Raw genomic sequence first — 16,148 nt, 5'->3', positions numbered from 1 at the left:
ACAGCCTCTCTCCACCAGGTGTAGCACTTCTCTCACCTTTTAAAAACAAGAACGGGACAGAGACAGGGTAAGGGACAGGGACAGGGACAGGGACAGGGAGGGACAGGGACAGGGACAGGGACTGGGACTGGGACAGGGTAAGGGACAGGGTAAGGGACAGGGACAGGGATGGGGACAGGGGGGACAGGGACAGGGACAGGGACAGGGGGGACAGGGACAGGGACAGGGACTGGGACTGGGACAGGGTAAGGGACAGGGACGGGGATGGGGACAGGGTAAGGGACAGGGGGACAGGGACAGGGACAGGGTAAGGGACAGGGACAGGGACAGGGACGGGGACAGGGTAAGGGACAGGGACGGGGACAGGGTAAGGGACAGGGTAAGGGACATAGACAGGGTAAGGAACAGGGTAAGGGACAGGGACAGGGATGGGGACAGGGTAAGGGACAGGGACGGGGATGGGGACAGGGTAAGGGACAGGGACGGGGACAGGGTAAGGGACAGGGACGGGGACAGGGTAAGGGACAGGGTAAGGGACAGGGACAGGGTAAGGAACAGGGTAAGGGACAGGGACAGGGACGGGGACAGGGTAAGGGACAGGGTCAGGGACGGGGACAGGGTAAGGGACAGGGTCAGGGGCGGGGACAGGGTATGGAACAGGGTAAGGGACAGGGACAGGGTAAGGGACAGGGTAAGGGACAGGGACAGGGTAAGGGACAGGGTAGGGGACAGGGTAAAGGACAGGGACAGGGTAAGGGACAGGGTAAGGGATGGGGACGGGGATTGGGACAGGGACGGGGAATGGGACAGGGGCGGGGAATGGAGATTGGGACAGGGACGGGGACAGGGACGGGGACGGGGACGGGGACGGGGACAGGGACAGGGACAGGGACAGGGAGAGGGACAGGGTAAGGGGGGATACCTAGTCACTTTTTGCATCATCACTGCAAGCTATCCTGACTCTCAAAAGCTGCTGTTTACTTCTGAAGATGACTTTAGCACCGCCCTAACAACCTGATTCAAATTCGACACAAACCCTCAAATAGGTATGTAATGACACATTATATAAACTCTTTATAGTGTTTTATTTACATTTTAGAGGCGATAAGGTGATAAGTTGGACAGATCAAGTGAAAAAAGCAGTCTCCTCAATATCACGCCCTGACGGAGCTCATTGCCTTCTTGAATCATGCAGAGATGGGCATCATGAAGGTCTCATCATTGATTTTGTTGGAAAGGAGAAAAATTGTGCTTTACAATGGTATTGACGTTACAGTTGATCTGGAAGTATTACGTTTTTTGGGCGCTAAAATAAGATCAATTGTACGGACCAGCGCGATGTACAAAAGTGAGTTAGTTGACGTCATCTGTTTAGTTTGTAATATTTACATCTGCGATAAATTAAAAGCCAATATAGATGTCACATCCCTTAAAAATAGCCAGGTGGGTAAAGTTACACGAGCAATGTAAGACAGATGGTATAAGTACTTTTAATTTACAGAAATATTAAAAGCAATCGATCAGGTTTAATGGCTGAAAGAAAACACTGTTGAAATAATAATGAGTCCCAAACGAGTATGATGCAGCGCACAAAAACAACAGCTTAACGCTCCCTTCAGTGGACCAGATACACATTTATCACTGCAGCGCTTCCATACAGAATCATGATCAGACCATTTGGCTGATTCCCATAGGCAACACACACACACACATGCACCCACGCACGCACGTACGCACGGAAGTCACATGCGCACACACACACACACACACACACACACACACACACACACACACACACACACACACACACACACACACACACACACACACACACACACACACACACACACACACACACACACACACACACACACACACACACACACACACACACACACACACACAGGTTTTGTGTTACCTACCCATATGTTTCCATCCTGATGATAGGGCTTCCAGTTCCTGCCCGTGTCGCTGTAGAGCAGCCTGTACCTTGTCGTCCAATCAGAGCTGCTGTACCTGCCCTGCGTTGCCACGGCAACTACCTGTTTCCGGCTGCCCAGGTCCACCTGGAGCCACGGGTAGCTGTCGCTGTCCTGGGGAGACCAGCCTCCTGCACCTGGAGACAGGTAAACATGTAAAAACACAGGTAAACACGTAGAAACACAGGTAAACATGTAAAAACACAGGTAACCACGTAGAAACACATGTAAACACGTAGAAACACAGGTAACCACGTAGAAACACAGGTAAACATGTAAAAACACAGGTAAACATGTAGAAACACAGGTAACCACGTAGAAACACAGGTAACCACGTAGAAACACAGGTAAACATGTAGAAACACAGGTAAACATGTAGAAACACAGGTAAACACGTAGAAACACAGGTAACCACATAGAAACACAGGTAAACATGTAGAAACACAGGTAACCACGTAGAAACACAGGTAAACACGTAGAAACACAGGTAACCACGTAGAAACACAGGTAAACATGTAGAAACACAGGTAAACATGTAGAAACACAGGTAAACACATAGAAACACAGGTAAACACGTAGAAACACAGGTAACCACGTAGAAACACAGGTAAACATGTAGAAACACAGGTACACATGTAGAAACACAGGTAAACACGTAAAAACACAGGTAACCACGTAGAAACACAGGTAAACACATAGAAACACAGATAACCACGTAGAAACACAGGTAAACATGTAGAAACACAGGTAAACATGTAGAAACACAGGTAAACATGTAAAAACACAGGTAAACATGTAGAAACACAGGTAAACATGTAGAAACACAGGTAAACATGTAGAAACACAGGTAACCACGTAGAAACACAGGTAAACATGTAGAAACACAGGTAAACATGTAGAAACACAGGTAAACACGTAGAAACACAGGTAAACACGTAGAAACACAGATAACCACGTAGAAACACAGGTAAACATGTAGAAACACAGGTAAACATGTAGAAACACAGGTAAACATGTAGAAACACAGGTAAACATGTAAACACAGGTAAACACAGGTAAACACACAGAAACAGCACATTTATTTCTATGGGCACAAGGACTGTTCCTGACACAAACTGTTCACACCCCTCTTATTGGTGGAGAGCTTATTTCCTGCTATTCTACACATTTTGTCTTGGGGTGCAGAGAACACGTTGCAGTTTTGAAGATAATTTGAGTGACTCAAACATTACAACAACATCTATGGGCTAAAAGACCTAGGTAAAAAAACATTAGCTGACATGGGCTAGTTGATCTGTTATAAATAGCTCTCTAAGGTCTGCAATGACCGACATGACAACAGCAAAACTGATGATACACTACCCAATTTATGCATTCTACAATTACAACTTTCAAGAGTTGTTGCCACACAGTTTGGGAACCACTGGTCAAGCAGACATGTCATTGAAACAGAATGCCTCTCTCTCTTCTCTCTGTGAGAACAAAACGTATACTCTAAACACCACCACACCCGTTTCCTCTCCCTACCTGGTGAAGTCTCCAGCTAGCAGACATTTTTATATGCAGTCTTTCTCATGGAGTTCCTATAAGTCAAAGTGAAATGATGCGGAAACATAAGAGGAACACAACCTCCAGACAGGGACGCTGGCGGGAAAGGAATAGGAGTTCTACTGTAGCAGTTGGATTTCCAACTGTCAGTTATTAAATGAATGTTCCCTGGATTATTCTCCAATAGAGGCAGGAAGAGGAGAGAAGGAGAGTGGAACAGAGGTGAGAGAGAGGAGAGAGAGATGAGGTGATAGAAGAAGAGCAGAGTAGAGGTGAGAGAGGAGAGAAGAGAAAAGAGAGAGGGATGAGGTGAGAGAGGAGAGAGGGATGAGGTGCGTGATGTTGATTGGAAGATAAGAAATGTGAGAGAGGAGAGGGGGCACAGAAGAGAGCAGAGGGAGAAGGGCAGAGTGGATGTGAGAGACAGGAGAGAATAGAGGGAGAAAGGGATGAGGTTAGTGAAGGTGAAAGATGAAGGTCAAGGTGAAAGAGAAGTGAGAGAGATGTGAGGGAGACAGGTGAGGTGGTCCATGTCAAGAGCACTCCTCTCTCACCTGTCACACACAGATTTTCAGGGAGATAAGGAGCAGGGGTAAGAGAGGAGAAAGAGAGAGAGAGAGAGAGAGAGAGGAGAGAGAGAGAGAGAGAGAGAGAGAGAGAGAGAGAGAGAGAGAGGGAAAGAAGGCCAGAAACAAGCCCTGAGATGGAGAAGAGAGAGAGAGAGTGAGAGAGAGAGAGAGAGAGAGAAACAAAGAGAAACAAAGAGAAACAAAGAGAAAGAGCAATAGGAGGTCAGAGACCAACTCCAAGCCACTTCCTCTTTTCTCTCATCTCTAGTTCTTTTCTCTGTTCTCTTGACAGAGTTCTCCTCTCTGGTTAGTTAAAACATGATGATCACTGCCTCTTCTCTCTGGTTAGTTAAAACATGATGATGACTAGGGATGGGTATCGTTAAGATTTTAACGGTATTACTACTCTTAATGATACTGCTTATCGATCCGGTACTTTAACGGTATTACTACTCTTAATGATACTGCTTATCGATCCGGTACTTTAACGGTATTACTACTCTTAATGATACCGCTTATCGATCCGGTACTTTAACAGTATTACTACTCTTAATGATACTGCTTATCGATCCGGTACTTTAACGGTATTACTACTCTTAATGATACTGCTTATTGATCCGGTACTTTAACGGTATTACTACTCTTAATGATACTGCTTATCGATCCGGTACTTTAACGGTATTACTACTCTTAATGATACTGCTTATCGATCCGGTACTTTAACGGTATTACTACTCTTAATGATACTGCTTATCGATCCGGTACTTTAACGGTATTACTACTCTTAATGATACTGCTTATCGATCCGGTATTTTAACGGTATTACTACTCTTAATGATACTGCTTATCGATCCGGTACTTTAACGGTATTACTACTCTTAATGATACTGCTTATCGATCCGGTACTTTAACGGTATTACTACTCTTAATGATACTGCTTATCGATCCGGTACTTTAACGGTATTACTACTCTTAATGATACTGCTTATCGATCCGGTATTTTAACGGTATTCTTATCTTTCTTCTTGTTGTTTTTTTACGAATAAAACAAAACAAATTTCAAACAGAATTTACATTGCTTCATTTTCTGAAATGTAAAATAAATAAAATAAACAATTATTTACAGCAAAGGAAACAGCAATGTTTTGAACAAATCACTATTATACACTCGAGTGTTGTGATGATGGAAATGTAAAACAACTGAAATGCAAAAGAAAATATAGTGATATAGAACAACACGGGTGGGGCCTGCAGGTAGGCTGCAGAAGATAAGACAGTGGTATAGAGCAACACTGGTGGGGCCTGCAGGTAGGCTGCAGAAGATAAGACAGTGGTATAGAACAACACTGGTGGGGCCTGCAGGTAGGCTGCAGAAGATAAGACAGTGGTATAGAACAACACTGGTGGGGCCTGCAGGTAGGCTGCAGGAGATAAGACAGTGGTATAGAGCAACACTGGTGGGGCCTGCAGGTAGGCTGCAGAAGATAAGACAGTGGTATAGAGCAACACGGGTGGGGCCTGCAGGTAGGCTGCAGAAGATAAGACAGTGGTATAGAGCAACACTGGTGGGGCCTGCAGGTAGGCTGCAGAAGATAAGACAGTGGTATAGAACAACACTGGTGGGGCCTGCAGGTAGGCTGCAGAAGATAAGACAGTGGTATAGAGCAACACTGGTGGGGCCTGCAGGTAGGCTGCAGAAGATAAGACAGTGGTATAGGGCAACACTGGTGGGGCCTGCAGGTAGGCTGCAGAAGATAAGACAGTGGTATAGAACAACACTGGTGGGGCCTGCAGGTAGGCTGCAGAAGATAAGACAGTGGTATAGAACAACACTGGTGGGGCCTGCAGGTAGGCTGCAGAAGATAAGACAGTGGTATAGAACAACACTGGTGGGGCCTGCAGGTAGGCTGCAGAAGATAAGACAGTGGTATAGAACAACACGGGTGGGGCCTGCAGGTAGGCTGCAGAAGATAAGACAGTGGTATAGAACAACACTGGTGGGGCCTGCAGGTAGGCTGCAGAAGATAAGACAGTGGTATAGAACAACACGGGCGGGGCCTGCAGGTAGGCTGCAGAAGATAAGACAGTGGTACAGAACAACACTGGTGGGGCCTGCAGGTAGGCTGCAGAAGATAAGACAGTGGTATAGAACAACACAGGTGGGGCCTGCAGGTAGGCTGCAGAAGGACAATACAGTGATATAGAACAACACAGGTGGGGCCTGCAGGTAGGCTGCAGGAGATAAGACAGTGGTATAGAACAACACTGGTGGGGCCTGCAGGTAGGCTGCAGAAGATAAGACAGTGGTATAGAACAACACTGGTGGGGCCTGCAGGTAGGCTGCAGAAGATAAGACAGTGGTATAGAACAACACTGGTGGGGCCTGCAGGTAGGCTGCAGAAGATAAAACAGTGGTATAGAACAACACAGGTGGGGCCTGCAGGTAGGCTGCAGAAGATAAGACAGTGGTATAGAACAACACGGGTGGGGCCTGCAGGTAGGCTGCAGAAGATAAGACAGTGGTATAGAACAACACTGGTGGGGCCTGCAGGTAGGCTGCAGGAGATAAGACAGTGGTATAGAACAACACTGGTGGGGCCTGCAGGTAGGCTGCAGAAGATAAGACAGTGGTATAGAGCAACACAGGTGGGGCCTGCAGGTAGGCTGCAGAAGATAAGACAGTGGTATAGAGCAACACAGGCCTGCAGGTAGGCTGCAGGAGATAAGACAGTGGTATAGAACAACACTGGTGGGGCCTGCAGGTAGGCTGCAGAAGATAAGACAGTGGTATAGAACAACACGGGTGGGGCCTGCAGGTAGGCTGCAGAAGATAAGACAGTGGTATAGAACAACACTGGTGGGGCCTGCAGGTAGGCTGCAGAAGATAAGACAGTGGTATAGAGCAACACACGGGTGGGGCCTGCAGGTAGGCTGCAGGAGATAAGACAGTGGTATAGAGCAACACAGGCCTGCAGGTAGGCTGCAGGAGATAAGACAGTGGTATAGAACAACACTGGTGGGGCCTGCAGGTAGGCTGCAGAAGATAAGACAGTGGTACAGAACAACACACACTGGTGGGGCCTGCAGGTAGGCTGCAGGAGATAAGACAGTGATATAGAACAACACGGGTGGGGCCTGCAGGTAGGCTGCAGGAGATAAGACAGTGGTATAGAGCAACACAGGCCTGCAGGTAGGCTGCAGGAGATAAGACAGTGGTATAGAACAACACTGGTGGGGCCTGCAGGTAGGCTGCAGGAGATAAGACAGTGGTATAGAGCAACACAGGCCTGCAGGTAGGCTGCAGGAGATAAGACAGTGGTATAGAACAACACTGGTGGGGCCTGCAGGTAGGCTGCAGGAGATAAGACAGTGGTATAGAACAACACTGGTGGGGCCTGCAGGTAGGCTGCAGGAGATAAGACAGTGGTATAGAGCAACACAGGCCTGCAGGTAGGCTGCAGGAGATAAGACAGTGGTATAGAACAACACTGGTGGGGCCTGCAGGTAGGCTGCAGAAGATAAGACAGTGGTACAGAACAACACTGGTGGGGCCTGCAGGTAGGCTGCAGGAGATAAGACAGTGATATAGAACAACACTGGTGGGGCCTGCAGGTAGGCTGCAGGAGATAAGACAGTGATATAGAACAACACTGGTGGGGCCTGCAGGTAGGCTGCAGGAGATAAGACAGTGATATAGAACAACACTGGTGGGGCCTGCAGGTAGGCTGCAGGAGATAAGACAGTGGTATAGAACAACACGGGTGGGGCCTGCAGGTAGGCTGCAGAAGATAAGACAGTGGTATAGAACAACACAGGTGGGGCCTGCAGGTAGGCTGCAGAAGGACAAGACAGTGATATAGAACAACACAGGTGGGGCCTGCAGGTAGGCTGCAGGAGATAAGACAGTGGTATAGAACAACACAGGTGGGGCCTGCAGGTAGGCTGCAGAAGATAAGACAGTGGTATAGAACAACACTGGTGGGGCCTGCAGGTAGGCTGCAGGAGATAAGACAGTGGTATAGAACAACACTGGTGGGGCCTGCAGGTAGGCTGCAGAAGATAAGACAGTGGTATAGAACAACACAGGTGGGGCCTGCAGGTAGGCTGCAGAAGATAAGACAGTGGTATAGAACAACACTGGTGGGGCCTGCAGGTAGGCTGCAGAAGATAAGACAGTGGTATAGAACAACACAGGTGGGTCATGCAGGTAGGCTGCAGGAGATAAGACAGTGGTATAGAGCAACACAGGCCTGCAGGTAGGCTGCAGAAGATAAGACAGTGGTATAGAGCAACACGGGTGGGGCCTGCAGGTAGGCTGCAGGAGATAAGACAGTGGTATAGAGCAACACTGGTGGGGCCTGCAGGTAGGCTGCAGAAGATAAGACAGTGGTATAGAGCAACACGGGTGGGGCCTGCAGGTAGGCTGCAGGAGATAAGACAGTGGTATAGAACAACACTGGTGGGGCCTGCAGGTAGGCTGCAGAAGATAAGACAGTGGTATAGAACAACACGGGTGGGGCCTGCAGGTAGGCTGCAGAAGATAAGACAGTGGTATAGAACAACACTGGTGGGGCCTGCAGGTAGGCTGCAGGAGATAAGACAGTGGTATAGAGCAACACTGGTGGGGCCTGCAGGTAGGCTGCAGAAGATAAGACAGTGGTATAGAGCAACACGGGTGGGGCCTGCAGGTAGGCTGCAGAAGATAAGACAGTGGTATAGAACAACACGGGTGGGGCCTGCAGGTAGGCTGCAGAAGATAAGACAGTGGTATAGAGCAACACGGGTGGGGCCTGCAGGTAGGCTGCAGGAGATAAGACAGTGATATAGAACAACACGGGTGGGGCCTGCAGGTAGGCTGCAGAAGATAAGACAGTGGTATAGAACAACACTGGTGGGGCCTGCAGGTAGGCTGCAGAAGATAAGACAGTGATATAGAACAACACTGGTGGGGCCTGCAGGTAGGCTGCAGGAGATAAGACAGTGATATAGAACAACACGGGTGGGGCCTGCAGGTAGGCTGCAGAAGATAAGACAGTGGTACAGAACAACACTGGTGGGGCCTGCAGGTAGGCTGCAGAAGATAAGACAGTGGTATAGAACAACACTGGTGGGGCCTGCAGGTAGGCTGCAGAAGATAAGACAGTGGTATAGGGCAACACTGGTGGGGCCTGCAGGTAGGCTGCAGAAGATAAGACAGTGGTATAGAACAACACTGGTGGGGCCTGCAGGTAGGCTGCAGAAGATAAGACAGTGGTATAGAACAACACTGGTGGGGCCTGCAGGTAGGCTGCAGAAGATAAGACAGTGGTATAGGGCAACACTGGTGGGGCCTGCAGGTAGGCTGCAGAAGATAAGACAGTGGTATAGAACAACACGGGTGGGGCCTGCAGGTAGGCTGCAGAAGATAAGACAGTGGTATAGAGCAACACGGGTGGGGCCTGCAGGTAGGCTGCAGAAGATAAGACAGTGGTACAGAACAACACTGGTGGGGCCTGCAGGTAGGCTGCAGGAGATAAGACAGTGGTACAGAACAACACTGGTGGGGCCTGCAGGTAGGCTGCAGAAGATAAGACAGTGGTATAGAGCAACACGGGTGGGGCCTGCAGGTAGGCTGCAGAAGATAAGACAGTGATACAGAACAACACTGGTGGGGCCTGCAGGTAGGCTGCAGGAGATAAGACAGTGGTACAGAACAACACTGGTGGGGCCTGCAGGTAGGCTGCAGAAGATAAGACAGTGGTATAGAGCAACACGGGTGGGGCCTGCAGGTAGGCTGCAGAAGATAAGACAGTGATACAGAACAACACTGGTGGGGCCTGCAGGTAGGCTGCAGGAGATAAGACAGTGGTACAGAACAACACTGGTGGGGCCTGCAGGTAGGCTGCAGAAGATAAGACAGTGGTATAGAGCAACACGGGTGGGGCCTGCAGGTAGGCTGCAGAAGATAAGACAGTGATACAGAACAACACTGGTGGGGCCTGCAGGTAGGCTGCAGGAGATAAGACAGTGGTACAGAACAACACTGGTGGGGCCTGCAGGTAGGCTGCAGAAGATAAGACAGTGGTATAGAGCAACACTGGTGGGGCCTGCAGGTAGGCTGCAGAAGATAAGACAGTGATACAGAACAACACGGGTGGGGCCTGCAGGTAGGCTGCAGAAGATAAGACAGTGGTACAGAACAACACTGGTGGGGCCTGCAGGTAGGCTGCAGAAGATAAGACAGTGGTATAGAACAACACTGGTGGGGCCTGCAGGTAGGCTGCAGAAGATAAGACAGTGGTATAGAGCAACACAGGTGGGGCCTGCAGGTAGGCTGCAGAAGATAAGACAGTGGTATAGGGCAACACTGGTGGGGCCTGCAGGTAGGCTGCAGAAGATAAGACAGTGGTATAGAACAACACGGGTGGGGCCTGCAGGTAGGCTGCAGAAGATAAGACAGTGGTATAGAGCAACACGGGCGGGGCCTGCAGGTAGGCTGCAGAAGATAAGACAGTGGTATAGAACAACACGGGTGGGGCCTGCAGGTAGGCTGCAGAAGATAAGACAGTGGTATAGAACAACACTGGTGGGGCCTGCAGGTAGGCTGCAGAAGATAAGACAGTGGTATAGAACAACACTGGTGGGGCCTGCAGGTAGGCTGCAGAAGATAAGACAGTGGTATAGAACAACACTGGTGGGGCCTGCAGGTAGGCTGCAGAAGATAAGACAGTGGTATAGAACAACACTGGTGGGGCCTGCAGGTAGGCTGCAGAAGATAAGACAGTGGTATAGAACAACACTGGTGGGGCCTGCAGGTAGGCTGCAGAAGATAAGACAGTGGTATAGAACAACACTGGTGGGGCCTGCAGGTAGGCTGCAGAAGATAAGACAGTGGTATAGAACAACACTGGTGGGGCCTGCAGGTAGGCTGCAGAAGATAAGACAGTGGTATAGAACAACACTGGTGGGGCCTGCAGGTAGGCTGCAGAAGATAAGACAGTGATATAGAACAACACGGGTGGGGCCTGCAGGTAGGCTGCAGGAGATAAGACAGTGGTATAGAACAACACAGGTGGGGCCTGCAGGTAGGCTGCAGGAGATAAGACAGTGGTATAGAACAACACAGGTGGGGCCTGCAGGTAGGCTGCAGAAGATAAGACAGTGGTATAGAACAACACTGGTGGGGCCTGCAGGTAGGCTGCAGAAGATAAGACAGTGGTATAGAACAACACTGGTGGGGCCTGCAGGTAGGCTGCAGGAGATAAGACAGTGGTATAGAACAACACGGGTGGAGCCTGCAGGTAGGCTGCAGGAGATAAGACAGTGATATAGAACAACACGGGTGGGGCCTGCAGGTAGGCTGCAGGAGATAAGACAGTGGTATAGAACAACACTGGTGGGGCCTGCAGGTAGGCTGCAGAAGATAAGACAGTGGTATAGAACAACACTGGTGGGGCCTGCAGGTAGGCTGCAGGAGATAAGACAGTGGTATAGAACAACACTGGTGGGGCCTGCAGGTAGGCTGCAGAAGATAAGACAGTGGTATAGAACAACACTGGTGGGGCCTGCAGGTAGGCTGCAGAAGATAAGACAGTGGTATAGAACAACACTGGTGGGGCCTGCAGGTAGGCTGCAGGAGATAAGACAGTGATATAGAACAACACGGGTGGGGCCTGCAGGTAGGCTGCAGGAGATAAGACAGTGGTATAGAACAACACTGGTGGGGCCTGCAGGTAGGCTGCAGAAGATAAGACAGTGGTATAGAACAACACTGGTGGGGCCTGCAGGTAGGCTGCAGGAGATAAGACAGTGGTATAGAACAACACTGGTGGGGCCTGCAGGTAGGCTGCAGAAGATAAGACAGTGGTATAGAACAACACTGGTGGGGCCTGCAGGTAGGCTGCAGAAGATAAGACAGTGGTATAGAACAACACTGGTGGGGCCTGCAGGTAGGCTGCAGGAGATAAGACAGTGATATAGAACAACACGGGTGGGGCCTGCAGGTAGGCTGCAGGAGATAAGACAGTGGTATAGAACAACACTGGTGGGGCCTGCAGGTAGGCTGCAGAAGATAAGACAGTGGTATAGAACAACACTGGTGGGGCCTGCAGGTAGGCTGCAGAAGATAAGACAGTGGTATAGAACAACACTGGTGGGGCCTGCAGGTAGGCTGCAGGAGATAAGACAGTGATATAGAACAACACGGGTGGGGCCTGCAGGTAGGCTGCAGGAGATAAGACAGTGGTATAGAACAACACTGGTGGGGCCTGCAGGTAGGCTGCAGGAGATAAGACAGTGATATAGAACAACACGGGTGGGGCCTGCAGGTAGGCTGCAGGAGATAAGACAGTGGTATAGAACAACACTGGTGGGGCCTGCAGGTAGGCTGCAGAAGATAAGACAGTGGTATAGAACAACACTGGTGGGGCCTGCAGGTAGGCTGCAGAAGATAAGACAGTGGTATAGAACAACACTGGTGGGGCCTGCAGGTAGGCTGCAGAAGATAAGACAGTGGTATAGAACAACACGGGTGGAGCCTGCAGGTAGGCTGCAGAAGATAAGACAGTGGTATAGAACAACACTGGTGGGGCCTGCAGGTAGGCTGCAGAAGATAAGACAGTGGTATAGAACAACACGGGTGGGGCCTGCAGGTAGGCTGCAGAAGATAAGACAGTGGTATAGAGCAACACGGGTGGGGCCTGCAGGTAGGCTGCAGAAGATAAGACAGTGGTATAGAACAACACTGGTGGGGCCTGCAGGTAGGCTGCAGAAGATAAGACAGTGGTATAGAACAACACTGGTGGGGCCTGCAGGTAGGCTGCAGAAGATAAGACAGTGGTACAGAACAACACTGGTGGGGCCTGCAGGTAGGCTGCAGAAGATAAGACAGTGGTATAGAACAACACTGGTGGGGCCTGCAGGTAGGCTGCAGAAGATAAGACAGTGGTATAGAACAACACTGGTGGGGCCTGCAGGTAGGCTGCAGAAGATAAGACAGTGGTATAGAACAACACTGGTGGGGCCTGCAGGTAGGCTGCAGAAGATAAGACAGTGGTATAGAACAACACTGGTGGGGCCTGCAGGTAGGCTGCAGAAGATAAGACAGTGATATAGAACAACACGGGTGGGGCCTGCAGGTAGGCTGCAGAAGATAAGACAGTGGTATAGAGCAACACTGGTGGGGCCTGCAGGTAGGCTGCAGAAGATAAGACAGTGATACAGAACAACACTGGTGGGGCCTGCAGGTAGGCTGCAGGAGATAAGACAGTGGTACAGAACAACACTGGTGGGGCCTGCAGGTAGGCTGCAGAAGATAAGACAGTGGTATAGAACAACACTGGTGGGGCCTGCAGGTAGGCTGCAGAAGATAAGACAGTGGTATAGAACAACACTGGTGGGGCCTGCAGGTAGGCTGCAGGAGATAAGACAGTGGTATAGAACAACACAGGTGGGGCCTGCAGGTAGGCTGCAGGAGATAAGACAGTGGTATAGAACAACACTGGTGGGGCCTGCAGGTAGGCTGCAGAAGATAATACAGTGGTATAGAACAACACTGGTGGGGCCTGCAGGTAGGCTGCAGGAGATAAGACAGTGGTATAGAACAACACTGGTGGGGCCTGCAGGTAGGCTGCAGAAGATAAGACAGTGGTATAGAACAACACTGGTGGGGCCTGCAGGTAGGCTGCAGAAGATAAGACAGTGGTATAGAACAACACAGGTGGGGCCTGCAGGTAGGCTGCAGAAGATAAGACAGTGGTATAGAGCAACACGGGTGGGGCCTGCAGGTAGGCTGCAGAAGATAAGACAGTGGTATAGAACAACACTGGTGGGGCCTGCAGGTAGGCTGCAGAAGATAAGACAGTGGTATAGAACAACACTGGTGGGGCCTGCAGGTAGGCTGCAGAAGATAAGACAGTGGTACAGAACAACACTGGTGGGGCCTGCAGGTAGGCTGCAGAAGATAAGACAGTGGTATAGAACAACACTGGTGGGGCCTGCAGGTAGGCTGCAGAAGATAAGACAGTGGTATAGAACAACACTGGTGGGGCCTGCAGGTAGGCTGCAGAAGATAAGACAGTGGTATAGAACAACACTGGTGGGGCCTGCAGGTAGGCTGCAGAAGATAAGACAGTGGTATAGAACAACACTGGTGGGGCCTGCAGGTAGGCTGCAGAAGATAAGACAGTGGTATAGAACAACACTGGTGGGGCCTGCAGGTAGGCTGCAGAAGATAAGACAGTGGTATAGAACAACACTGGTGGGGCCTGCAGGTAGGCTGCAGAAGATAAGACAGTGGTATAGAACAACACTGGTGGGGCCTGCAGGTAGGCTGCAGAAGATAAGACAGTGATATAGAACAACACTGGTGGGGCCTGCAGGTAGGCTGCAGGAGATAAGACAGTGGTATAGAACAACACTGGTGGGGCCTGCAGGTAGGCTGCAGGAGATAAGACAGTGGTATAGAACAACACTGGTGGGGCCTGCAGGTAGGCTGCAGGAGATAAGACAGTGGTATAGAACAACACTGGTGGGGTGGGGCCTGCAGGTAGGCTGCAGGAGATAAGACAGTGGTATAGAACAACACTGGTGGGGCCTGCAGGTAGGCTGCAGGAGATAAGACAGTGATATAGAACAACACTGGTGGGGCCTGCAGGTAGGCTGCAGGAGATAAGACAGTGGTATAGAACAACACTGGTGGGGCCTGCAGGTAGGCTGCAGAAGATAAGACAGTGGTATAGAACAACACTGGTGGGGCCTGCAGGTAGGCTGCAGAAGATAAGACAGTGGTATAGAACAACACTGGTGGGGCCTGCAGGTAGGCTGCAGAAGATAAGACAGTGGTACAGAACAACACTGGTGGGGCCTGCAGGTAGGCTGCAGAAGATAAGACAGTGGTATAGGCAACACTGGTGGGGCCTGCAGGTAGGCTGCAGAAGATAAGACAGTGGTATAGGGCAACACTGGTGGGGCCTGCAGGTAGGCTGCAGAAGATAAGACAGTGGTATAGGGCAACACTGGTGGGGCCTGCAGGTAGGCTGCAGAAGATAAGACAGTGGTATAGGGCAACACTGGTGGGGCCTGCAGGTAGGCTGCAGAAGATAAGACAGTGGTATAGGGCAACACTGGTGGGGCCTGCAGGTAGGCTGCAGAAGATAAGACAGTGATATAGAACAACACTGGTGGGGCCTGCAGGTAGGCTGCAGAAGATAAGACAGTGGTACAGAGCAACACTGGTGGGGCCTGCAGGTAGGCTGCAGGAGATAAGACAGTGGTATAGAAGCAACACGGGTGGAGCCTGCAGGTAGGCTGCAGGAGATAAGACAGTGGTATAGAACAACACTGGTGGGGCCTGCAGGTAGGCTGCAGGAGATAAGACAGTGGTATAGAACAACACTGGTGGGGCCTGCAGGTAGGCTGCAGGAGATAAGACAGTGGTATAGAACAACACTGGTGGGGCCTGCAGGTAGGCTGCAGGAGATAAGACAGTGGTATAGAACAACACTGGTGGGGCCTGCAGGTAGGCTGCAGAAGATAAGACAGTGGTATAGAACAACACTGGTGGGGCCTGCAGGTAGGCTGCAGGAGATAAGACAGTGGTATAGAACAACACTGGTGGGGCCTGCAGGTAGGCTGCAGAAGATAAGACAGTGGTACAGAACAACACTGGTGGGGCCTGCAGGTAGGCTGCAGAAGATAAGACAGTGGTATAGAACAACACGGGCGGGGCCTGCAGGTAGGCTGCAGGAGATAAGACAGTGGTACAGAACAACACTGGTGGGGCCTGCAGGTAGGCTGCAGAAGATAAGACAGTGGTATAGAACAACACTGGTGGGGCCTGCAGGTAGGCTGCAGAAGATAAGACAGTGGTACAGAACAACACTGGTGGGGCCTGCAGGTAGGCTGCAGAAGATAAGACAGTGGTATAGAGCAACACTGGTGGGGCCTGCAGGTAGGCTGCAGAAGATAAGACAGTGGTATAGGGCAACACTGGTGGGGCCTGCAGGTAGGCTGCAGAAGATAAGACAGTGGTATAGGGCAACACTGGTGGGGCCTGCAGGTAGGCTGCAGAAGA

The 16,148-nt window shown here is 50.4% G+C and overlaps 1 pseudogene; it reads right to left on the bottom strand.

The window, feature by feature from the left end:
* The window catches only part of LOC118382415 (contactin-associated protein-like 2), a 385,396-nt pseudogene that overhangs the window by 164,564 nt on the left and 204,684 nt on the right, over window positions 1-16,148 (bottom strand).

Source organism: Oncorhynchus keta, chromosome 4 (genome assembly GCF_023373465.1).
Source record: "Oncorhynchus keta strain PuntledgeMale-10-30-2019 chromosome 4, Oket_V2, whole genome shotgun sequence".
NCBI classification, from domain to species: Eukaryota; Metazoa; Chordata; class Actinopteri; order Salmoniformes; family Salmonidae; genus Oncorhynchus; species Oncorhynchus keta.
Note: the sequence above shows the minus strand (reverse complement) of the source record. Positions and strands in the feature narration are given on the sequence as shown.